We start from the raw sequence: 26140 nt of genomic DNA, 5'->3' as shown, positions 1-26140 counted from the left end.
AATGTGATGTTTTGTATATAAGAAGGAATGATTAAATCAAGCTAATTAGCATGTCCATCATCTCACTTCCCTATTTTTAAAAATGCAGAATTAAACAAGGCACAGGATTCAGGAAACCAAAGCTCTAACCTAAGAAAGGAAAAGGAAGGCTTAGGATGGTTTTTCCAGAACAACTGTGTGGCAGGCTGTGATGTGCTTAGATTGAGGGATGCTGAGAAGGCTGGAGACATATGTGTGTCTGAGAGGATGTTTCAGAGGAGACTGACACGTGAGTCAGTGGGCTGGAAGAGTAAGATTCAGACCTCAATGTGGGCTGGCACCACCCAATCAGCTGTGAGGGCAGTCAGAACAAAGAAGGGAGAAGAAGATGGGTATTCAGCTTGTGGAGTTTCCGCTGTCCCTCCCTTCCCAATAATGGCTGTTTTTCTCCTCCTGCCCTTGCACATCAGACTCCATGTTTTTCGGCTCTGGGACTTTGGAGCTTGCACCAGTGGCCTCCTGGGGGCTCTCAGGCTTTCAGCCTCAGACTGGGGGCTGCATTGTTCTGAGGCTTCTCTGGTTCTCCAGCTTGCAGACAGCCTATCGTGAGACTCTTCCGATCCTGTGAACCAATGCCCCTAATTAACTCCCTCTCCCATCTTCTGTTGGTTCTGTTTCTCTGAAGAATCCTGTCTAACAAACAGGCATAAAGCTCCATCAGCCCAGACCAATGGCAGGAAAGAGAACTCAGGCCGATTTCCTGATGCATATCTGCCAGAAAGGTTGGGGCTGAATTCATAAGATAAACATAAGTAAGTGGGCGAATAAAATGGGGCAGTTACTATCTCCAGGAAAAACAAAACGATGTAAAAGAAAGGAAATAAATATGCAGTACACTACACGGCTCAGCTGCAAATAATATTTACATAATTATAATAAATTAAACACTGAATATTAACCAAAAATGTGATATAACTATACTGGAAAGACAGTGTAAGAGAGAGAAATCTTTAACTTCAATAACAGAAAATCAATAAAGAATGTCTAAATATTAAAAATAAGAAATCAAATTATAAACATGTTATTTATTTGCTCCAGTTTGCTGAATATGAAGAAATCACTAAAATCCTTGAAAATTATTACTTCTAGGTCATAGGAACTAGAGGTGGGAAGGGAACTGCAGCTTTTGTTAAAAACCTTTGGTTCTAATTTAACCTTTTAAACTATATTTATTTTGAATCAAAAATTTAAAATTTAAAAAACTTACTCTCTAATAAAGAATGTCAGTATATATAAAACGTAAATGAACCACAAAATGTCAGATCATGAAGGAAATACAGAGATTTTACATCTCCAGACCCTTCACCCTCCATTCAGCTGGAGCAACTTGGCTATAGTTAGGACTTCTTAAGGGTTTTGAGTAAGAATTCTGCTTTCTCAACCAGCTTTTTGTTTCCTTTTTTTTTCTTTTTTGAGAAGGAGGAGGGAGGCAGTCCACTGATTTAGTCAATCCCCATCATTTTTCAGATAACAAAATCAACTGGGTTAGAATGCGAATTATTTACTTAGAACTGGAAGATACATTAAATCTGGTTCAACCGATGCTCAAAAGTGAAGTCATTTGTTAGCTTTGCCTGGAACCTGCTCCCTGCCTCTCTGCCCAGAGCTTTGTGTTTTATACGGCAGTTCCTCCAGTAGGAGAGCAAGAGGGGATGAATCGGGACCTAGCCATCTGGGATGACAGGGCAAGCAGTTGGATCAATTTTTTCCGAAAGGTGCTGATAATAAAAAATCACCCAGAAGCAGATACCAGACCACACACTCTGATTCCTAAGAGACTTGCTTTTTCCCTAAATGCCTTCTCTTTCAGAGGGGCCTAAAGTTCCCAAAGAGACAGATGACCTGAGAAGTAGAGGGCAAGTTAGTCACAGTGAGGCTGGCAAACTCTTTTTTTTTTTTTTTTTAGACAGAGTTTTGCTCTTTCGCCCAGGCTGGAGTGTGGTGGCAGAATTTCGGCTCACTGCAACCTCCGTCTCCTGGGTTCAAGCAATTCTCCTGCCTCAGCCTCCTGAGTAACTGGGACGACAGGTGCACACTGCCATGCCCAGCTAATTTTTTGTATTTTTAGTAGAGATGGGGTTTCACCATGTTAGCTACGATGGTCTTGATCTCCTGACCTCGTGATCCGAGACGCAAACTCTTTAAGAGACAGGATCTCGCTCTGTCGCCCAGGCTGGAGTGCAGTGGCGCCATCACAGCTCACTGCAGCCTTGATCTTCTGGGCTCAAGTGATCTTTCAACATCAGCCTCCTGAGTAGCTGTGACTACAAACATCCAGCACCACACCCGGCTAATTTTTTAATTTTTGTGTAGAAACAGGTTCTTGCCATCTTTCCCAGGGTGATCTCGAACTCCTGAGCTCAAGTGATCCTCCCACCTCAGCCTCTCAAAGTGCTCTCAAAGATGTGAGCCACCATACCATTCTGTAAACTCTACAGAGTGGCTTAGCCCAGCTTGGTTGATTGGGAAGGGCCCATAGACAGGCACCCCAATGCACCAGTCCCGTGGGACTGCTCCACCCCTCCTAACCCACAGAGCCTCCAGGTGGAAAAGTCTGTTCATATACCAAAGCCTCACTAAACCGTGAAGACAGAGCACTGGTTTCTGCCTCCCAGCCCCAGATCACACATGTCTTGGGTAAGTAACCCTGAGGCCTGAGGCAGAAAGCACCCTCCCCAAGTCCAATTGTGCAAATGAGATTCAGTAACAGCGTCTGGCTGAAAGCAACCACAACCTCCTTCCAACACTCAGCAGAGGTCTGGGCACCATGGCGAGCTGGCTTTGCAGCACTAGGGCCCAGATAAGTCCTACTGACAATGGCCTTGCAATGGCAGCTTAACAGACCCCTCTGTTCCCAGCAGGAGCTGATGTCTGGCATCATTAATTCGTTTAGCAGAGAAAGGGGCTTGTGCTTTGTCACAATAACTCAGCGTCTTTCCCCTGACCACAAGCCACATGCTGCATACTTAGATGCATTTGCTGACTACAAGACATACGTTACACACAAGAAAACAAAAAAACTAAACTAAAAAAACAAGATCCAAAGCAGATTTTTTTTTCTCTCATCTCCAACAAACAAACAAACAAACAAAAAATAGCAGATGTGGAAAATGCTCCTGAGTGGCTCATTTGGGACAAATTATTTAATTGAAGTTGTCCTGTTTTCTGGACCCCAGACACCTTGGGAAGGTGGCCAGGCAGCAGAGTAGAGATTGCAACTTTGCAGAGCCCTTTCCCCAATACTCACATATGAACACACACACGTAAGCTCGTGTACAGATGCGCACACACACGCCGGCATCATCAATGTATACACACCAGCAGAATCAGCGTCAGTCATCCAGAATCCTGCTGCTAACTGCTTGATTTCCTGGATTGTGTTAAATCCCCACTGAGTTCAGCTAATGGTGCAAAATGAAAACCCCATTTTGAGAGCAAAATGTTGCCTGATGTGGTTTCATCTGGGAAACCACGCATCTTGGGGAGCAAGGGCTTGGGCCTCAGAGTGGATCAGAGAAGAAATGGGGCCCCTCCCCTTCCCAGTGTGCACCTTAGCCTCTTCCACCCCCACTCCCCCACCCCCGCCACCACCCTGCGCTGAAGGGAGAGAGAGAAGAATAGGAGAATCATGTAAATAAAGTCCATCACTAGGATTGATAGAATCTTGGCTCTGAGTCCAGCAAACCTGCCAAGGCAAACAGCTTTTCCTACCATGGGGTCACTGGCTTTTCATTCCTCTCCAATCTACCCCCTGGTGTTTGCCCAAACTGCAAGTTGAAATGTGGGATGGTCTCCTGGGAGGGAAAAGATAGGGAGTGGGCTTCAGAAAAGCCACAAACTATCCCTCGCTCTGAGAGATGCTGGAGTGAGCATCATCAGAATCACCTGGAGGATTGTTAAAAATGCAGACCGCTGGGCTCCACCCCTGGAGCTTCTGAGTCAGCAGCCATGAGACGGAGCCCAGGAATCTGCATTGCTTTTTATTTTTAGAGACCGAGTCTCACTCTATCGCCCAGGTCAGAGTACAGTGGTGCGATCACAGCTCACTGCAGCCTTGAGCTCCAGGGCTCAAGGGATCCTCCTGAGTAACTGGGACTATAGGCCTGAGCCACCACACCACCTAATTAAAAAAAAACTTTAGTTTTGTACAGATGGTGTCTCACTATGTTTCCAAGGCCGGTCTCAAACTTCTGGCCTCAAGAGATCCTCACCTTGGCCTCTCAAAGTGCTGGAATTACAGGCATGAGCCACTGTGCCTGGCCAGGAATGTGCATTTCTAACAAGTCCCCAAGTGATGTTAATGTGCTAGTCTGGGGATCACACTTGAGAACCACTGGTTTAAAGAGTCTGAGGGTTGGGACAGGGTGCGTTGTTTGATTTGTCACTTTGGTTATTCACAGTGACACAGTCCTTATTTTAAGGACTCTTTCTTGGATGATGTCTAAATATCCTAGAGGCCCAGGACAGCCCCCCAAACCCACTGGAGCTCAGGTGGAAGCCAGCAAAATTGGCACAGGCCTGTCCAAGACACAGCGGAGCTAGGGCAAGGTGGTCAGCACTACTTACAGAATTGCTGAGGTCTATTCCAGAGCTGTGGGTACTTGCAAAGTCAAGAAAACAAGAGCTTGGATAGCAAGAAGCAGGACATTTCAGAGGAAAGGACCCCACGTGGAGAGTCAGCAGACCCCAGCTGACCAACCCCACCACCCACGTTTTAGTGGATTAGACTCCACCATTAACCTTTAGCATAAACTTGGGTAAAATCATTTTACTTCTCTGGCTCCCAGCGTAGCCATTTGCAAAATGAATATATTCATTCATTGAAATGGACCCATTCATCTCAGTCTCCCTGCCTGAAATGGCGATTTACAGCTGCATCTTCCTATTTCCTTTCCCTGTCTTTGAAATCCGGTAGAGAATCCCAGACCACACAATGGGAACATCCCACATCTCAGATGGCAACAATGCCCAAGCCGCTCCACCCCCAGAGGCCTTGCTTGTATATGCCTGAGGCCAGCCCTCCAGGGCACACAGCAGCACAAGAGCACCATTTTGGTCACAAAGTTGTCTAAACTCAAAGACAGCTCCCGAAAAACACCTGACACACTCCACACATAATAATCAGCAGGTCTTCGTGCCATCCCATGTGACAGATGGGGAGCAGAGACCTAGGGGACTGCTGACCCCTTCACTGAGAGACCTCTGACAAAGTTAGTCCAATGCCTCTGCAAAATGACAGCAGGTGCACCTCACTCTTCTCCCTTTATCATGTTCTCGGTTTGTTCCCTCTGAAGGAAAGGGGTGCAGGTCACCTGTGCTTCAGGCTAAGCTACAGACCATCTTCTCCCTGATGCCTCCCCAGCCCAGTCTAGCCTTGGTCTTCCTGGCTCTCCTTGCCTCAACATTGATGCAGCAGAGCTCTGCAGGAGAACGACCCAGGAGTGCTCCCACCTCTCCTCCTCCCCTCTGCGAGCTCATGTAGGACATGGCCCACAACTCATCCACTCTCTGTTCAATGACTAGTGCAATGCCCGATGCATCAGGCGGCTCAGCTAAACACTCATGGGGCACACAAATGAACAGAGAGATGGAAAGAGCTCAGCCACTGCCTGGATGTTCATAGACTCACTCATGAGACTGGAACTCTCTGCACAGACCTCCACTTCAGCACTAACAACAACAGCAAGAGCCAGTGGTCACTGAGTGCTCGCCCAGGCCGGGGTCTGGTCTATGCACCTATCAGCAGATGCACTCCGGGACACCTCTAACAGCCTAGAAGGCAGATACTCCAATAATGACATCCAGTTTCTAGATGAAGAAACTAGGACAGAAAGGTTCAAATCCCACAACTAGTCCATGGCAGAGCTGGACTTTGATCCCAGAAGCCTGACTCACAACATATAAATACTATCAGAAGCAAAATGAACCACATAAGCAGAACAGGAGGCCTCTGTCTTGGGGTCCCCTTTCTACTGGGGATAGCTGCTTTTCAGGCCTAGGGGCAGAGAAGGGTCTCACTGGCCCCTTTTCCCTCCAAGAGCTTTCTAGGTACAAAGGGATTTAGAGAGGGAAACATCCCTCTGATCCATCAGAGACAGCTCCAAAATACAAAGCTAAGAAAGCACAAAAAATACCTATGTCCAAAATCCTTCATCCTCGCCATCACACGATTCTCTCCAAAGCAAAAATAGAGGCCTCGTCTCTCTGGACCTGATAGTGTCACAATCACAGTTCAAGGTTCTTGCTTATTCCCATTTCTGACCCCACCTATTTATCCAACTTTCTATACCTGAATAGTCTCTTTCTTTTTTTCATCTTTCTAGGCTTTATGTCAACAGCAGGAAGGCTTGAAGACAGAGGCACCCTGGCGGCCTGCTCCGACTCCAGCCCTTGGTGGGCACGAGGTCCAGTCTGAGCCTGGGCCCAAGTTGCACACCTTCCCCAGCATAAGATGGGCAGCACCAGGCTTCCCTCCCAAGTCAGGGGGGTGCGGGGGAGGGCTGACAGAGCTCATACAGTTTTTCTTTGTGGGGTGGAGGGTCGGGGGGCGGTGCAGTAAAGCCCTGCCAGAGGCACACAATCATCCAGTGAGATGGCAACGTACACCAAACAGGATGCAGAGGAACGCTGGCCTCTCAAAACTGAAAAGTGTCTTGGCCTGAGACAGGTCTGGCTGAAGCCAAGAATCTAAAAAGTTAAGAGGAATCGGCACCCAGTCCTATCTCAAAGCCGGCCTTACCTCTATTTTCTAGAATTTGCACTCCCTGCCCTACTCTGCTGGCACGCATTCAGGGCAGCCAGGTGGCATCAACCTCAAGCTGAATGCCCTGACTCCTGCTTCCAGGTCCTCGGACCCTCCCTGGGTCTTTCCTTTCTCTCAACCCATCTGGACCCTACACACAAGTCACAGGGCAGAGGTTCTGACAGCTGAAGGGAGCAAGCGGCAATAAAATCCCATAAGACCCCAACTCTGCACACCCTTTCTGCTTCTTCAGGAAGCCATTTCTTGAGAAGAAACAAATGAAAAACTTTCCCATGGCGGCAGGGGCTGCTGACCCACGGGGTCAAATTAGCACCCACAGAGGGACAAACAGCCCCAGCCCTACAGGAGACCACAGAAGGCTACTGGATGGGCCAAGACTCAGGGCACACAGAGACAGAGCTTTGCAGGAACGAGTGCTCAGCCCGCAATCTGGAACACCTTCCCCAACTCCCAGATGCGCCCCTAGCATGCAGAAGGCAAGTGCTTTCTAAGTATCTCTACCAAGTGGCTTCACAACGGACAGATTCTTTCAATGTTCCAAGTACTCTCCAGGGACCATGCTTCTCTTCCTACTGAAGACAGTCAACATCCAGGTTTGGGGGCCAAGGCTGAGTCCCATGGGACAGGCCCATGAGCTCCCAGCAGGCATGACCACCTCTAATGTATACAGCTCCCTCTCCTCTATTTCCTTTTCCAGCCTCTCTTGCCGCCTGCCAAGTGCTCCTACCTCATTCGTGGCCTTCCACCCTGTGCAGGGAGGGAGTGGGAGTCCTCTCTACTGCACCTCCTCCCCAAAGCCTCCAGTGTGCATCAGGGCTGCTATCACAGCCCACCTCACCAGCCTTCACCAGCAAGCTTTGCCCTGTTACGCAGCTGGACACATCCAGGGGGCCAGGCAGGCCCTTCAAGGATTTGCCAATGGAGTGGGAGTGCAGTGCCCCTCACTCCCTCAGCATTGGGGGATTGATGTTGCAGCCACAGACAGGGGAAAATAAAAGACAAATGTCAGCTCGCACACACCCATAGCTAGAGGCAAAGTCCCTTCAGAGTACAGAAGGGTTCAGCCCACGGCTGCCATCCAAAGAGTTCAGACACATTAAGGATGTGGAGGCAGCTAGTCAGTCCTCAGGAGCTATCCAGGCACCGTTGTGGCTCCTATCTCTTGTGGATGGATGTGTCTAAAGGGGCATAATATAAACAACAGTCACAGGGTCAATCAGTCATTGACTGAGGGCTCACTGTGAAGCCATCCCTCGCATACCGCACACACCCTGGCTGAGCACGATCAGTAACCTGAGGAGGTGCGTGCTGTGCACAGGGGAAACCCCCACAGCCTACGAGGTGATAAATTTCATATACATGGCCAACTGGGAAAGGCACAGTCTCAAACTCTAGGATCCCCTTCCAACCTTGCTGACCGCTCTCTGGTGTTCTCACCTACCCTGACCATGATTCGCCCAGAGCACCTCTGGCAAATGCATATGTCGTGCCTCATGGTCAACAAATAAACAGCTTTTAAAGGGTCCTCATTTGTATGTAGAGCTTGAAATTAACTGCTAGGACAATTCACAAGACTGCTGGAGACCTTCAGAGACTCAGGGCCAGGGGCACAAGAGGTGGCCCCTCCATTCCTCTCATCACCCTGTAGGACTGGGTTGCTAAGGGCCTTTTGGGTAGCTGGTTGGTTGCCTCCCACATCTGCCTCTCACTGTCCCTGGTTTGCCTGCATGGCAAAGGGACTCTCACCGAAGGTGTTCAGATGTGTGCACCTTGTAACTCTGTGTTTTGTAATGTTAAAAATTAGGTTTTGGCCATGCAGGGTGACTCAGGCCTATAATCCCAACACTCTGGGAGGCCAAGGTAGGGGGATGGCTTGAGTCCAGGAGTTTGAGACCAGCCTGGGCAACATAGCAAGACTCAGTCTCTACATTTTTTTTTTTAACTAGTCGGGTTTAGTCGTGTGGGTCTGTAGTCCCAGCTACTCAGAAGGCTGAGGTGGGAGGACTGCTTGAGCCCAGGAAGTCAGGCTATGATTGTGCCACTGCACTCCAACCTGGGAGGCAGAGCAAGACCCTGCCTCCAAAAACACGAAAGAAAAAAAAAATGCTTGTTTGGAAATCTGAAATAGAAATAAATAAATAAATTTTAAAATAAAATGAAAATAAGGTCAAGCATGGGAAAGCATTTTGAACATGGCAACATGTTCCTCTTACTTTTAATTCTGCATTATTTGGACATTTTTTATTTTACACAATGTGAATACATTGCCTTTTTGAAACTACATATTCAAAACTAAATTATACACACAAATATATGTACAGAGTTATATACATGTTTATCTATACTTTATTCATCCATTCATTTATTTTATTTTCCTAGCTTTCTGTCCAATTTTAAAGTACTGCCCTGCTTTCAGGAAAAGCCAGAGACATGCAAATAACGTTTTTTTACACTGATCGGGCCAAAATAACTCCAGCTTTAGAAATTTTGATTCATTTCCTTATGTTCTTTCAAGAAGCTCTCTGTGGCGATCTATGATCTCATTCTTCTTCATTCCACTCCAAAAGAACGAAGATTCCAACGTATCTCACCGGTAAGAGCACTGCTGAATTTAGATTCTTGCTTTTATTACATGACCTTGGACGACATGAGTCTCCATCCTGTTTCTTCCTTTCTTTCTAGATGTAGATTTCAATATCTTTCTTTATTAAGTTTCAAGTCAGTCATGTCTTTGTTTTTCCTTCCCTTTGCTACAGTAAAAAGCACTTTTCCCTGACAGGTGTCAGAATTAGACCACCAGGTAGGTGTCACATCTATCTCCTCCCCCGAGTCTCCTTCAGAGTGTGTGTGCCTCCCACAGAATGGGAGAAGGGTGATCGTTAGGCCTTGTCCTGCGAATAGGTCACGTTATCTGCATTAGACAGACCTGCTGGCCGGATAAGAAACCCCATGAGACCATCTAGACAGAAAACGTGCAAGCCCCCGAATGCTGTTTCAGCCATGCTCAAGATTTACTTAAAGACAATTCAATGAAGTGATCAGAAGATCAGGCCAAAGTCAGCAGCTGAACTTGTAAAAATCATTCAGATCAATGCTATTTTTACAGAAACTAAAAAAAATTAAACTCCTCCAACTTTCTTTTGTTTTTTTTTTTTTGAGACAGAGTTTCACTCTGTCATCCAGGCTGGAGTGCAGTGGCACAATATCGGCTCACTGTAACCTCTGCCTCGCAGGTTCAAGTGATTCTCCTGCCTCAGCCTCCCGAGAGTAGCTGGGATTACAGGCACCCGCCACCACATCTGCCTAATTTTTGTATTTTCAGTAGAGACAGGGTTTTGCCATGTTGGTCAGGCTGGTCTCTAACTCCTGACCTCAGGTGATCCATCCGCCTCGGCCTCCCAAAGTGCTGGGATTACAGGTGTAAGCCACCACGCCCGGCCAAACTCCTCCAATTTTCTTGTATCTATTGATGAGTTGGGCTAACACAAAGAGTTGATTAGAGCTTGTTACTTTGCTCGGCCTGACTGTTACATCCAACCTACTGCTGTACACAAGGTATCCTAGCTGGGCCAGGGGACCCTCTGGGGGATTGCCTACAGCCCCACCAGCATTACCTGTTTGCCATGGCAAACTTAAAGACTGTCAGCAAGTAGGATCCAAACCTAGGCAGGCACATCTAGAGTGGCTGACCGGAGCCTCATCACTGAATGAGGATGGGAAGCTAGATAATCCAAGAATAGTAAGAAAGAGTCTGGTTCATTAGCCCAGACTCAAATGGAAGAAGAGGAGGAGAACAGCAGCTCCAGGTGCAGCACAGTGGCTACTATGGAAACCAGCCACAACTGCAGGAAGAAAGTGCTGGGTAATCACACTGAAGAGCTCTTTCACGAGAGGCTGGGACACACCAGGGCCCGGAGAACATTGCTGGAGGGCCCCACCCTCAGTGAACCCCATTCATGCGCTGGACACAGTGCTCTGGCGGCACTGTGATGGCTGAGAGTGCTACAGGGACCCTCACGCTGGCAATGGAACTACCGCTCAGGAGATGCTGGGCTGCAAATACCCAGGGACCTCCAGCATGGCTGACAGCAGCCAGGACAGCCATTCAGGACAGCAGCAAATGAAGTGACCTGCAGGGACTGCACCTGCTCACTCCACAGAGCCCAGCCTGCAGGACCACACCTGCTCACTCTACAGAGCCTAGGGAGGGTGGCATAGGGGGAGGGGTCTCCCCTGCCTCCTCTGAAGAGCATTCTGGGGTGAGGCAGAGGCAAAGCCTCTGGGAGCAGCTAGAAAGTGCAGGCAAGTGCAGGCTGGCAGGCTGACATGGCCTGCCATCATGCGTACCCCCAGGCTGTGAGGCCAGGGCCGATGCCCCAGTCCAGGGAGAAAGTACAGATTCAGTGTCTCATTGAGTTCACTCTGCCCTTCTTCCCTGAGGTCAGACACTCACTCTTCCCCATGTCCCACAGATGTACCCCAAGAGTAAGTGGAGGCCAAGCCAGCCTGACACTTAGTCCCCTCTGCTTCCAACCTGGTGGCCTATGCTGCCTGGTTTTCCACAATGGAGTTCCAGGTGAGATTTCCTCTGAAGAAAAATTGTGCTTTGTGGCACATGAGTGTTTAAGGAACACGAGCCTCACATATAGATGCACAGAATATTAAAGCACAACGGGATTTAAGAGGCCACCTAACCAAAGTCTCATTTTACCAATTAGAAAACGAAGGCCCAGAGAGAAAATGAGGCCCCCAGCCCCTCAGCCGTCACCATCTGAGCTTGCACCAGAACCAGGACTCCCGACTCCCTGGAGCCACTGCTGACCCCTGCCCCTCGTTCCCCACACACTATTCCCTTCAGGCACACATTTCTGGAAGGGTGACGCCCCAGCCCCTCGGGTTCCAGCCCCACAGGCTCAGTCAGCCTCCCTCCTTTCTTCCACAAATGCAAGCAAGCCGCTCCCCACTTCCCTGCCAGAACAAAATGCCAAAAACCAGAGAACTAAGCCCCACTCCAGGCTGAAGAAGTGCAGCCCCAGCTTACTATCAGATAAGTTATTTCCTGACAGAAATGCAGCTGCAGTGAGGCAGGAAAGCCGGGAGCCACGGACCCTGAGGTCAGCCCGCCTGGCCGCACTCATCCCAGGACCACAGTCAGATACAGCAGCCAAGCTGTGGCCCAGCCCTCCAGCCCTTCCAAATCAGGAAGCACTGAACCCCTGCGAGTGCCAGGGAGTGCCCCTGCCCTGCCTCCTCTGAAGAGCATTCTGGGGTGAGGCAGGGACCTAGGACAGACAGGCGTGCTCCGTTAGCTCAAGCAGGATGGAGGCTCTACCGGATGGGATGGCCAGGTCCAGGCTGGGGTCGGGGGTGCCAATGATCCCTCCCAGCCGCCTCGGAAGTGGCCACCCTTTGGTGTTCTGTGTGGAGTTTTGGGGTGTGAGTCCCCAGGAACTCTTAGGCTGAGGGCTCCAGAGGAGGCACAGGTAACGTTTCCAGTCCAACTCAGGGTCCTCATTCTATGGAACCAGGCAGGGGGAGGGCGTGGGTGGGTAAGGCAGAAGCGCAGAGTTTCCAGCTGGCCCAGAACTGATTCCTGGCACCACCCCACTCCCAAAGAGCATCGGGAATGGGGGGACAGGGATGGGGACGATGAACCCGAGAGAGAGAAACACTCTGTGTTCCTCCCTGGGCTTGCCTGTTCCCGACTTCGAGTAATCATCCAAAACAAGGAAACCTGCCAGGAGATACATTAAGTCTGTAAGCGAAGAAGGCTCCGGGCAAAGAGCTGTCAGTCACAGGGAAAACCCAACACAATACATGGATTCTACTCCTGTTCCGAGGCAGGGGCGGTTCCAGCTCAACCTTCCCACCGCCTCCCCCGCTGCACACACACGCGGACACAACTGTAAAGGCAAAAAAGGATTTGTTTTCCAAAGTCATCAGGAAAATCGACACCAAAGGAGGCAGAGGGAGTGTGGGGCCAGTGGCTCCTCCTTGGATGAAAGAAATAGCGGCAGGGGGAGGGGGTTCAGCCCCGGGCCTGGACTTCATTCCATGTCCACGGGGCCTCCTTGCTGGCAACTGGAGGTCCGTTCCCAAAGAGTCACGGCCACTAGAATGCTCCAGGCCATCTGGCCTTCCTCTCCAAGACACGCAACATGGAATGACTCCAGGATTCTGTCTTTACATACCCTGGTGTCATCTCTTTCTTCACTGAAGAGTGGGTCTACACACGAGGTCGGGGGCAGCTAGGAGCTAATTTCAAGGGTGGGATTCGTACACTGCTGGTGGCCTAAAAAGATGGGGTCCCTAGTTGGCTCCTCTACCCTCCTCAGGAAGATAATCTTACACTCCACCAGAAGAAAGGTTCACCCACCAACACAGCCAACTTCTGGGGAGAAGTCACTAGCCAGAAAGCACATAGTGAGTGCCCTAAGTGTGGCATCTGAAGGGCTGCAAAAGAGTCCTGTGGGTCATGCCTCTGGCTTCCTGTCCAGTGCAGGCCTCCAGGTATCACAGCTAAAAGGCCGCCAGGTCTCTGAATAACTTCCACAGTGGGACCCTACCACGGAACAAGGCAGTCCGCCCCTCTACTGAACAAAGTTTCATTTCCTCAAGCCCAGTTCTGCCGGTGCCACACAGGAGTGTTCCCTTTGTGGGACTGCACAGCCTTGGCCCTCACATCTGTTTTCCTCCTAACACCTGCAGTCCTAAGAGGTGGACATCCTGAAACACATGGGCTTGTCCATTTGAAGGGGGAACATGGAGAAGAGAATGGCCAGGCCCTGAGAAAGTGGGAAATGTGTAGGAATGACAGGCGTGCCAGCTCATTTTCTCTCAGCTCACAGTTCCTCTTACACAAAATCTCTGCCATCGGCCGCCATGGCCGAAGCGATGCTGAGTGCTCATTCTAGATGCTGGCATCGGCTCACAGGAACAGCATGGAGGGTAGGTAAGAGCACCAGGTCACGTACCACGGCAGGCTGGTGGCCCCGATGCATCCATCCCACCTGTACCAGGGCCTGCTCTGGGCTCCGTTCCCTCTTTGGGGGTGAGCCTGGCTCTACATCTCAAGCCTGGATTTTTCAAGCATCCTCTCTGATTTAATGCTTTCAATCTTGGGGTCTTCAGCTAATATGTGCTCTCCCTGTGAGTCCACAGAGAAGGTGAGGGGATAGATCGGTGTGTATTATAATAACCTCTGAAGTTCTTTTTAAACTTCTCTGAGAAATACATTACCTTTACTATCCTGGCTTCAATTTGGTATATCTATAAAATGCATTCACCTGTTATGGTTTAAGGAAAGTGCAGCATGTGTCACAAATGCTTTAAGGGAAGGGGCCACAGGGCATCCTGACAGCCTTCTCATAACCAGGAAGCCCTTCCAGGGATGCCACACGGAGCTGTGAGAGGGCAGCTGGGACTGGCCGCCACGGGGTGAATGACGAGTTAGAGGAGAACTGCACTTTGTACACTGGACATGGTAGCTCATGCCTATAGGCAGGAGGATAACTTGAGGCCAGGAGTTCAAGACCAGCCTGGGCAACTAGCGAGACCCCGTTTCTATTTTTAAAAAATTAAAAATTTGGCAGGGCACAGAGGCTTATGCCTGTAATCTCAGCACTTTGGGAGGCTGAGGCAGGTGGATCACCTGAGGTCAGGAGTTCAAGACCAGCCTGGCCAACATGATGAAACCCTGTCTCTACTAAAAATACAAAAACTAGCCAGGTGTGGTGGTGGGTGCCTGTAATCCCAGCTACTCAGGAGGCTGAGGCAGGAGAATCACTTGAACCCGGGAGGCAGAGGTTGCAGTGAGCCAAGATTGTACCATCGCACTCCAGCCTGGATGACAGAATGAGACTCTGTCTCCAAAAACATAAAATAAAAATAAAAATTAGCCACGCGTTGTGGTATGCACCTGTAGTCCCTGTACTTGGGAGGCAGAGGCAGAAAGATCGTTTGAGCCCAGGAGTTCGAGGCTGCACTGAGCCGTGATTGTGCCACTGCAGTCCAGCCTGGGCAACAGAGACCCTGTCCAATAAATAAAAACTACATTGCACTTTGTAGTTTCCAAGACTCTTCCATACACTCATGGGGTCTACACACCAGCTCTGTGGGGGATGCATGATGGCCATCATTCGGCAAATGAGAAAACTGTGGTTCCAAGCACTGCCTTTGGCCAAAGCCATGTGACTAGTAAATTGTGGGCAGGAATGAAAACTCAGTTCTGAGTTTTAGAAAGTAACCGCTTCCAAACTGCTTCCCCAAAGGAGGCTCTCTCCTACCCTATGCAAGGGAAGGGGCTCCTATGACGTCTGTCGCTGGGTTTCTGAGAACACGGGAAGAAGCAGCAGCACAGAGACACATTCAGGAGAGAGGATGCAAATGCAGGGACCAGCTCAAGAAGATGGCGCTAGGACCACGATGTCCAGTAGCTCCCAGCTCTGGTCAGAGACCACTGATTCACAGTTTATACAATGCACTGCCCTTTGCAGTGGTCCTACGCCCTCCACTGCAACCCCAACTTTACCCTTCAATGAATGCGTCCAACTCAGTTTTCATCTGCTCCACCCTCTCAGGCACATAGAGGCTTCTCTTCCCCATGCACTCAAGGTGAAGGCCGGTGTTCCCAGGGTCCTTGCCTGGGGAGCAGGAGGTGCCAACCAAGATTTTACACCTAGAGAGCAAGTCACAGAGTTTTTGCCACAGAACAAAACCACCCAACTGCAGAGCTGGAGGAGACTCACAGATCACCTATGGTGACCCCTTCAACGCGCTTAAGGAAACAGGCTTGGAGATTTGAGCTGACTGCCCAAAGTCATAAACAGTTCAGTAGCAGTGCAGAAACTAGGTGCCAGGACTCCAGAACTTGTGTTAATTTTTTTCTTACTCCATATTTTATCTGCAGAAGTCTTTGTTTTTGTTTTTTAACTAGTGGGTAAACTGAGCCACAGAGTGCTTTGGTGACTTGCGGGTGCTGACACAGTAGGTGGTAGAACCAGGCACTGGGCTCATACCTGTACAACTCCTAAGGCTATACGTGTTCTTTCCAATGCACTCTTTAAATCCTAGGGATTACAGCACAGCCTTTATGCCAATCCCTGCTAACCGCTGGAATCAGCTAAGGAAGTGACTCCTGCCCAGAGAACCAGCAGTTCTAAATGGACTTGCTGCAAACACTGAAACCTAAATAAAAGAGGTCTATTTGGCACTCAAAGTAATAAACAAAATACCAAGACCATAGGAGTGTTCCCTAAACTTACAAAGATGGCACTCAGTTTGTATAATGGCATCACTGTAAAGAAATCCCTTCTGGGCTTGTCAGAAACTCTTCTGGAGGATGGTGGATTAGCAGCATCTTCTAGACAGTGTCTCTCTCAAGTGCTGGGGGACGAAGTGAGCCTCGGGTCTCACCAGTGGAGACCAAGTCCCTGGGAAGGTCAGGTCAGCTGGAAAAGGCAGCTGCTCGGCACAGCCAGGCTCACCAGGCAGATGTGCTATGCACACACAGACAGACGTGCAGGAGGGTACATGTACACAGCCCATCACACCACACACTACCCACATCTGTCTACACCCACACTTCACAGACTGACCCATACACAGGCAAACACAGACACAAACACACATGTGTGCACAGTAGGTGATCCCTTGTGTCCCCCGGCTACACACAGGCATCAACAGGCACCCACATCTCGCAGACATAGCCCCATGTGCACAGAGGCATAAACACATACCACACACGCACCTCCCCTTGTCCCTTATTGTCACTGCAGCCTCTCCTGCCTCCCTCTTTCAGGGAAGCTCCAGACACCTGGGCTAACCCAGCCCCACAGGCCCTCATGGATGCCATTCCCAGTGCAATGCTTTAGGGCTGGCTCCGGAGGCACTGTGCCTCCTGCCCCTGGTCAATAACAAGGTCTGGAGAGAAAAGTCCGGGCCATTTATGGATCCTAATGACCAACTGCTCTTGGTAACGGCCAGTTCTGCAGTGACCCATATATGAGTTGATTACAGGTTCTGGCTCCCACACTGCACACGCAGAACGCAGGTGTCCCGGGGCACTGACCGCTGCAGATGGCCCCTTCCCTGACAGCCAGGGCAGCTATGCTGACCTCATCAGCCACCTCCCGAGGGCTCCTTCAAGTGGGTGGCCCTGAGCAGGCCCAGACCCAACAGGCACCACCCCGAGCCCTCTCCTCAGGGACATGGCTCCAGGGCTCCTCTCTCCCTCCCACCCTCACTCAGAGGCTCCCTGTCCAAAACGTCTCACCACTGGTGTCTGCAGTTCTGCCATTAGGACTTTATTATTTGATTAATGAGGTCTTCCTCTTCTTGTCCTCCTCTTCCTCCTCCTTTTTTTTTTTTTTTTTTTTTTTTGAGGTCTTTTTTAAAGATATAAGACAGTCATGTTTTAAAATAGGTTCCCAGTGTCTCTGTGTTGCCAACAAGGCCAAATCTCCATTCTGTAAGAAAGCAGTCAGATAGCTGCACAAGCTGTCTTTTGCCTGTTTTGTCATCATTTCTGGACACTCACCACCACAGCCTGATAAGCTAACCACAAAGAGATTCACCACTCCCCAGTGCAGCGTCGCAGCTCCTGGTCTGATCTCCGCTGGGATTATCTTCCTAGGCCCACCTTTGCTGCCTGACAAATGCCTACCAGGTCCATGGAGGACAGCACAGGGTCTCTCATCTCTGCAGCTCCCCTTTATCATTTCCTTGAAGACCAGCTCCCTGCTCTATGCTCCCGTGGCTCCCAGCTCTTCTCTATCACAGGCATCTCTGCATCTCCTGACCTCCTCTAGATGGTAAGTCCTGGCAGAGCAGAACTACTTCCCAGTCACACCCCATGACCATTTTCTGGACACTCACCAGCGTGGAGCCCAGCACGCACACCATGCAATTAGCCTTGACTGGGTCTCTGACACTAACATGAGATTAGGTTAATCCAGGCGTTTCCTCCCTGAGGCAGGAAACACCATGAGGAGCAGCACAAAGGCACTGTGAACCAGGGCGGGAGCATGGACAGAGGCACCTTGGCGAAGCCTGTGACAAACCCAAAGCTTCTGCCTCAAACAGGCCCCAAGAGTGCGGACAGCGAGGTACCCCAGTGTGGCCAAGGGACCCTCAATACAGACACCCTCAACCTCTCCTCCAAAACTCACCAGCCCGTGTCTGGCCAGCCCGAGGCTCACTGCAGGGCTTCACACTCATAACACACTTCAAAGGCAACACACCCCAGGCAGAATTACACCATTAAAAACCTCCACTCCTGGACTCAGGTGTGCAGGTAAAAGCTATCTATGGCCAACAGAGTTTTCACCTTCCTTACCCAGGGCTTAACTCGGGTTCAGAGCACTTGGAGGGAGGAGACGCTGCAGAATTCTTTGCAGCAAGGACCCCATAGCAGCCCTTTTTGGCTTTGATTATTGATATGGTTAGGATTTGTGTCCACCCAAATCTCTTCTTGAACTATAATCCCCAGGTGTTGAGGGAGAGACTTGGTGGGAGGTGACTGGATCACAGGGACAGTTTCCCCCATGCTGTTCTCATGATAGTGAGTGAGTTCTCACAAGAGCTGATGGTTTTATAAGGGGCTCTTCCCCCTTCACTTCCTTCACACACTCTCACCTGCCACCATGTAAGACGTGCCTGCTCCCCCTTATGCCATGGCTGTAAGTTTCCTGAGGTCTCCCCAGCCATGTGGACCTGTGAGTCAATTAAGCCTCTTTTCTTTATAAAGTATCCAGAATGGTGTAGTAACTTTATAGCCGTATGAGAACAAACTAATACAATTATGGAGACTTCCCTCTTCCCAAGCCCTGGGAAGAAATGATATCAACACTTCTGTCTACATAGCTAAAATCTTTTTGGATGTGGATTCTAGTCAACAGATGTGGTATAGACTAAGCAGGACTCAGTAAAAGCCCAACGATTGTTGAATTATCTCTGCAAGAGTGCACACGTTCTGCAGGTGGTTAGATTTTCAAAAGAAAACACATGCAAAAACACACATCATGAGCCTATTTTTAAATGAATGTGTGTTAAGAGTAAAGACCCTGTAACTGGAGAGTTTGGGTGCCGGCTGGCATTTGGCATTGTGCGGACATCTTGGTTTTTAGTGCCTCTACATCTCAGAACAAAGGTCAGGACTCTTTCCAGCCAGCCCTGCATCCTGTGAGTGGAAGCAGTGGCTGCGAGTTACGTGGAGATGAGAGGCCACTCTCAAGGCTCAAATCTTGCCTGTGCACTTCTCAGCACCTTGCCCAGGGCTGACAACAAGTACCTACCTGACTGAACTCCTTCCCCTCGCAGCTATGCACTCCCTGGGTGTCATCTCTGACTCGAGCTCATGGCCACAACCACGAGGAACCCCTGAAACACATGGGCCATTCATTCCAACTGCTGCATCACAGGAGCAGGTGCAGTCTTGCTGGGACCTCGTCACCCTTTGAGCTGGGTACACAGACAGCTGCAAATCGGAAGAAGCAACTCCCCCTCCCATACCTCGATCCAGCCTTTGAGTCCCCACGCTGTGGGCCAGGGCTAACCAGAACACAGAATGGGAAGTGAGTTGTTGTAACTGACAAATGACAAACCAACATTCTCCTCTGTATTTATTTACCAGCTTAGGTTTCATCAATTGAAGAATTACTACTTGCTTTGAGTCTTAACTTCCTTTCCCTGTCCTCATCTCCTGACACCAGGAATGCCCTCCTCTACTTTTTCCATTAATCTTCAGCCTGACAGTTAGATCCTCATCTCCTCCAGGAAACTTCCCTGAATTTCTCCAGGCCCCACCGAAGACCCCTCCCTCCTTCAGGTCTGAGAGCTAGAACTACACACAAAGGCATCTGAAGATACCAAAGAACAGAGACAAACAAGCGTGGCAAAGGCCTGTCTCACCCACCAGATTCTTGGGGGTTTTGTGGGGGGGTTTGTTTTTCTTTCTGTTTTGAGACAAGGTCTCGCCCTCTCTCAGACCCAGGCTAGAGTGCAGTGTCCTGAACACAGCACACTGCAACCTCGACCTTGCAGGCTCAAATGCATGTCCCACCAAGTAGCTGGGACCACAATGTGCCACCACATCTGGCTTTTTTTTTATTTTTTGTAGAGACAAGGTCTTGAACTCCTGGGCTCAATCTTCCTGCCTCAGCCTCCCAAAGCACTGGAATTACGGGCGTGAGCCACCACACCTGGCCTCCAGATTCTTAAATATGTCGAGGGCAAGAACAGGGTCCTCCATATGGTGCTGAGACCAAAGGAAAAGTGGAGGGTGCCCAGGCTATCTATGAGCCTGAGAGGCAAGCACAGCGGGCTGGCACGGCCACCCTATGGAGTACCGCAGGAGGGAATGTGCTCTCCAGGCACCAGCTGTTCTCAGGGTTTAAAGTGCTTATCCAGGCTTGTTTCTAGCTCTGGTGCCACCGACATACAGTTGGGGATTTCCTTCAGCCATAAGCCATTCCCCAAAGCTGAATGCACCCGTTGCGGAAGACACCAGTGTGAAATAATTTTCAAAGAGCTCACAAAGAGAAGAGAACACATCTGAGGTAGTCCCAAAAGGAAATGTCCTGCGGAGAAAGCTGATGGAAGGGCTAGAGAAAACAAGAGAGAGAAAATCCCCCTCATAATCCTGCCTGAATGAGAAAGAACATCATTTAGGGAAGCTGGTTTCTCGTTTTCTCCCCACTGCCAAAGTACTATTTTGGCATCTCTTTACAACTCACAGACATCCTTTCAGAATTTGTAAATGATTTCCCTTAATTCCTGCCCTACAGAAAATACCTCTTTTATGCCTTCAAATAAATGCAAGTCAGTAAGCATCTACTACCTGCACATCAGTCCCTAAGAGCTGTCAAATAACCTCAGCTCTCAAGCTCACAGCCCCCCAAACCTAACAGACCAACACCTTTTACATTTAAGACTCAAACATCTATATGGAAGCTCTGCACATGCACCGAGATCCCAACCCCAAAAGCCCAAACAGACACAAATGTCACCTTCTCTCAGGAGTCCCCAGTTCCTGCTCCTGCCCCTTTGAGGAGTTGGGATGAGAAGGACCCAGGGTGCAGCATGAGTTATGGGAGCTACCCACAACCATCTTTAAACTCAGCCCTGCAGGAAGAACCCCAAGGCTAGTGGGACACGGAAACTCCAGCATCTGGGGCTGGCTGGGACTGTAAGAACAAGCAGTTTATAATCCAGCAGTCTCCCTGAAAAAACCACTATCATTCACTACAGGCCGGTGCAGTGGCTCACGCCTGGAATCCCAGCACTTTGGGGGGCCAAGGTGGGCAGATCATGAGGTCAGGAGTTCGAGACCAGCCTGGCCAACATGGTGAAACCCTGTCTCTACTAAAAATACAAAAATTAGCCAGGCATGGTGGCACACGTCTGTAATCCCAGCTACTCAGGAGGCTGAGGCAGGAGAATTGCTTGAACCCAGGAGGCAGAGGTTTCAGTGAGCTGAGATCACGACACTGCATTCCAGCCTAGGCGAGAGAGAGAGACTCCATCTCAAAAAAAAAAAAAAAAAAAAAGAAAAGGAAAAGAAAAAGAAAAAAAATTAGCCGAGCATAGTGGTGGGTGCCTGTAATCCCAGCTACTTGGGAGGCTGAGGTAGAAGAAACGCTTGAGCCCAGGAGGCAGAGGTTGCAATGAGCTGAGATCACACCACTGCATACCAGCCTGGGCGACAAGAACAAGAGGCTGTCAAAAAAAAAAAAAAAAAAAAAAAAAAAAAAAAAAAAAAAAATCACTACAGTACCTTCCCTGGAAAGACCTGGAAGACTTCATTTCATTTCTTCCCCATCATCACCATTCATGTGTCCATCCACCCCCTCACTTAAATATGTGCTGCGGCACGGCACTCACAGAACTCGACTTACCTAATTCCCGAATGGGTCTCCCACAGCCACCCACTAGCAAAGCTAGAGACACTGGGGGAGTATCTGCAGCAATTTTTTTTTTTTTTTTTTTTGCCACTGTCATTAACACTCAGCAGAATCCAGAAGATGACTTCACTCCCTACCACCACGCCCTGGTCCCGGCTCCCAAATCAGTCAACATGTCCAGTCCCCTGCCAAGGTGGTTCAACAAATGTCTATTTTCAAAGAAACCTAAGCTGGCTGCTTCTGGTTCACTGTCCTCATAACTCATCACCAACTATTTGCGGGATGCGAAGGGGAACTGTCCTGAGCCTGCCCCCTCTGAATTAGGAAGTCCCCAGGTGCCAGCAGTAAGAGGCACTCAAACCCAGGGAGGCTCACGCTACAGGGGCAGCTCCTGCACACACTGACGATGGGGCAAGTCCCTCTTCTTGGTCTCCCAGACAGACAGACTGCGGTGCCAGGTCCTCTGAGCACGGTGGGAGTGACAAGCACGAGCGGCAGGCCAGACCCCATACACAGCAAAGCTGTAGTTCAAATATGTATTGTATGTGTCTGGTTTTCACACGGAGTTTGCAACCTGCCAGTTAGTAGTGTTTACCTTGGTAAAAATTCACGGGAAATCTTAGTCTGAACAGGCCCAGAGTTTATTTTACTGCCAGATAAACAACTTTCTTTGATAAATCATCCGTGTGACAGTGTTCTGAAAGACTAAACAAAGATTTCAAGCACAATCTACAGGCCTTTGAGAAGCCTTCCAAAGCGAACGCATGTTTAATTGGCTGCCCTAAGGTCGAGGCAGGGCAATAGTCTGACATTTCCTTGGCCATTTGTTCTTCTTAAACACACACACACACACACACACACACACACACACACACACACACACAGAGAGATTGGGGCTTCCAGCACATTTCTGCAAAACTGGATGAAACTTACCAATATTTAAACGCTCATTCGCCTTATAATGCATAGTCTATTTTTTAGTTAAAGGAAGTGAATATCACAAGGCAGGTGTTGGGGTCGGGGAAGGGAAAACTGCCCCAGAGATACTGCTGGAAAAAAAAGGAGGACAGAGGGAAGTAAAACAGCACAAAGGGGCTCTGAAGTCCCTCGTACATAAGTCCTGCTAAATTAGAAGGAGAACACGTTAGGTACAGGGTTTCTAAAAAACACACAAATGAAACTTCAGTGGCCCTATCCTGGAACACCAGGCAGTCACAGCTCCCATATTCAGCCCTCATCACTGTCTGGAGGCTTCCAGGTTTACCTTGACATAAGGATGTCATCTCACTAAAACCCAGCTCTCCTAACTTCTAGTTAGGGTTTGGCTTTCCGAGGGGGAGTTGTTTGTTATTGTTATTGTTAACTACAGCACCTTGAAGCTGCATAAAGCAGTTTTTTTGTGGGTTTTTTTTTTCTTTTGAGAAAGAGTTTCGCACTGTCATCCAGACTGGAGTGCAGCAGCGCAATCTCAACTCACTGCAACCTTGGTCTCTAGGTTCAAGCGATTCTTCTGCCTCAGCCTCCTGAGTAGCTGGGATTACAGGCGCCTGCCACCATGCCCGGCTAATTTTTGTATTTTTAGTAGAGATGGGGTTTTGCCATTTTGGCCAGGCTGGTCTTGAACTTCTGACCTCAGGTGATCCACCCACCTTGGCCTCCCAAAGTGCTGGGATTACAGGCATGAGCCACTGCGCCCAGCAGCCTAAAGCTATTAAAGGTCTTCCAAATGGGTTTTTAAAAACACTTCTTCAGTTGAATCCTCTGTTAACCAGAGAATTAACTAGCATATTCCATTCTTCTTCCTCAAAAACTTCTCCCCCAACAAGCTGATTTCATTAGTGCTAGAATTTTCCTTCCTGGGCTAAATTTCATCCTAAAACAATTCTTTCCAATAAGAAGACTTAATAATTATTACAGATTGAACAGCCACCATATTCCAGGAACTGTCCACACTTGATTAAATCCAATTCTCCCAACACAGTCATGTAGGAATTCTCATCCACAGTTGGCTGATGAGGAGCCAGGCTGAGGGAGGTTAAGAGACTTTCTGGTGGTCGCTTAGCTTAATGGGTTGGGATTTAATCCAAGTCTGTTTGGCCCAGAGCCTGTGTTCTTTCCATTCTGCTACACTGCTGGCTTTCCCACCAATAAGGGAGCCACTGATTGCTGAGCTCCTTCTGTGTGCTGGGCACAGACATCAGTCCATTTAAATTCTACAAACCCTGAGGGTAAAGGAGCACCTGATGCCCCTGCCCAGGAAGCTCCTCAACTACTGTCCACCGTGATGGGTGTGAGAGGCTGGGAAGGAGCAAGGGTGTGCAATCTGGCCTGGCTGCCAGGGAAGTGCTGGCGGGCAGTAACAGGGTTCCAGGTACAGTGCTCCTGGGTCATTGAATGCCTAACTCCTTTATTTTTTTTGTCTTATTTCCTTCAGTCAGTAAGGTGAGGGCATGGACTGGCTGATCTCTGATGTCCTAACCAACTCAACACTGCTTTACAATGGGAAAGTGGTACCGGGGCTCGCTTCAGTAGCACACATGGTAAAACTGGAACAATACAGAGAAGATTCACATGGCCACCATGTAAGAAAAACGTGAGTTCGTGAAGCGTTCTGTATTTTCAAAGGATAAGATGTAGGATATAGTCTTCAGTAGTACAGCTAGGCAACTATAGCTAACGATCATTTACTGTATATTTCAAATTACCTAGAAGAGTAGATTTGGAACATTTCCAACACAAAGATCAGGATTTCAGGTAGTAGATATCCCAATTACTCAATTTTTTTTTTTTTTTTTTTTTTTTTTTTTTTTTTTTTTTTTTGAGACAGAGTCCTGCTTTGTTGCCCAGGCTGGAGTACAGTGGATCATGGCTCACTGTAGCCTCAAATTCCTGGGTTCAAGCAATCCTCCCACCTCAGCCTCCCAAGTAGCTGGGACTACAGGTGTGTGCCACCATACCCAGTTAATATTTAATTTGTAATGGGGATGGGGTTTCAGTATGTTTCCTGTGGTTTTGAGGCTGGTCTGGAACTCCTGACCTCAAGCAGTCCTTCTGCCTCACCCTCCCAAAGCACTGAGATTACAGATGTGAGACAGCATGCCAGCCCCAATTACCCAGGTTTGATCATTACACATTGGATGCTTTTATCAAAATATCAAACATACTCCATAAATATGTGCAACTATTTTATATCCATTAAAAAAATTTAAGTGGTACAGGTGAGCAACACAGCACCCAAAGAAATGGGCAGTTCGCATGAGCTGTGAACAGCCCCCTTGTCCCACTCGTCCCTTGTCCCTTCTCTACTCACCTCCAGAAAAGCTTCAGAAAATAAAGATGAACTTGAGGGCAAATCCTTCTCTCCACTCCCCTTCTTATGAGAGTTTGTAATCATATCCAAAGATGAGAACATGATGCATAGTAAAATAAGCCAGATGCAAAAAGACAAACACTGGCTCGGCCTCCATCTCTTCACTGCCCGCCCACCCCACCCCCCACCTCCCATGCACAAGAAGGCTGCTCAAAAAGAGACACAGGCTCTCAGCTGGGAGTCACCCCTCTAGTGCACTGAGCAATCGACCAATCTCAGGTTTTGACGCACATAAAACATCCTAACTGCTCCATTTCGTACAGATCTGTGGATAGGATATGTATTTTCAGTAACAATAAAACTCAGTTGTTTTCCACTTACGAATTCCACTCCTGGGGTAACAATTCCTTCCATGTCTAATTTTATTTGACTGAATGAGATTCTGGATGCTTATATGCTCAGTCACCCAAAACAGGGCATGTAGTTTTCCCTGAACTTAATACACAAGTTGCCGATACCCACCTTGAAAAGAGCCTTCTCCTTTAAAAAAAAAAAAAAAAAAAAAAGTCCATCATGCCTGTAATCCCAGCATTTTGGGAGGCCAAGGTCGGGGGATCACTTGGGGTCAGGAGTTCAAGACCAGCCTGGCCAACATGGTGAAACCCCATCTCTACTGAAAACACAAAAATTAGCCAGGTGTGATGGTAGGCGCCTGTAGTCCCAGCTACTTGGGAGACTGAGGCAGGAGAATTGCTTGAGCCCGGGGGGGCAGAGATTACAGTGAGCTGAGATCACGCCATTGCACTCCAGCCAGGGTAGAGCAAGACTCAGTCTCAAAAAAAAAAAAAAAAAAAAAATTCCATTCCACATCCAGTATCCCCTGTCATTCATACACTCAGCTGACAAACTTTCATTTTATGTCCACCATGTATAAGACACTGTGCCGGGGACTATTTGAGTGCAAATAGGCCTTGCAAATAGGCCTTACTTTGTTCATTCCAAGACACAGGTTTTCTGCGCATTTCTGCAAGAAGTATATTTTTTTGTTTTTCTGTTTTTTCTGTCAGTAGTACAAACTGAATAGTGTGTCTCACAATTAACAGGCGTCTCCCACCAGGTAAAATATGG

The 26140-nt window shown here is 48.8% G+C and overlaps 1 protein-coding gene and 1 non-coding gene across 2 annotated transcripts in view; one reads left to right on the top strand and one right to left on the bottom strand.

Annotated features, from left to right (window-relative positions):
* The window catches only part of SFRP1 (secreted frizzled related protein 1), a 47490-nt gene that overhangs the window by 11842 nt on the left and 9508 nt on the right, over nucleotides 1-26140 (bottom strand). The gene's annotated exons all lie outside the window — the stretch shown is intronic.
* LOC115899780 lies at nucleotides 24219-24323 on the top strand. Its single transcript, XR_004059385.1, has one exon. It is a non-coding gene; the product is annotated as a U6 spliceosomal RNA (small nuclear RNA).

Source organism: Rhinopithecus roxellana, chromosome 9 (genome assembly GCF_007565055.1).
Source record: "Rhinopithecus roxellana isolate Shanxi Qingling chromosome 9, ASM756505v1, whole genome shotgun sequence".
Taxonomy (NCBI): Eukaryota; Metazoa; Chordata; class Mammalia; order Primates; family Cercopithecidae; genus Rhinopithecus; species Rhinopithecus roxellana.
Note: the sequence above shows the minus strand (reverse complement) of the source record. Positions and strands in the feature narration are given on the sequence as shown.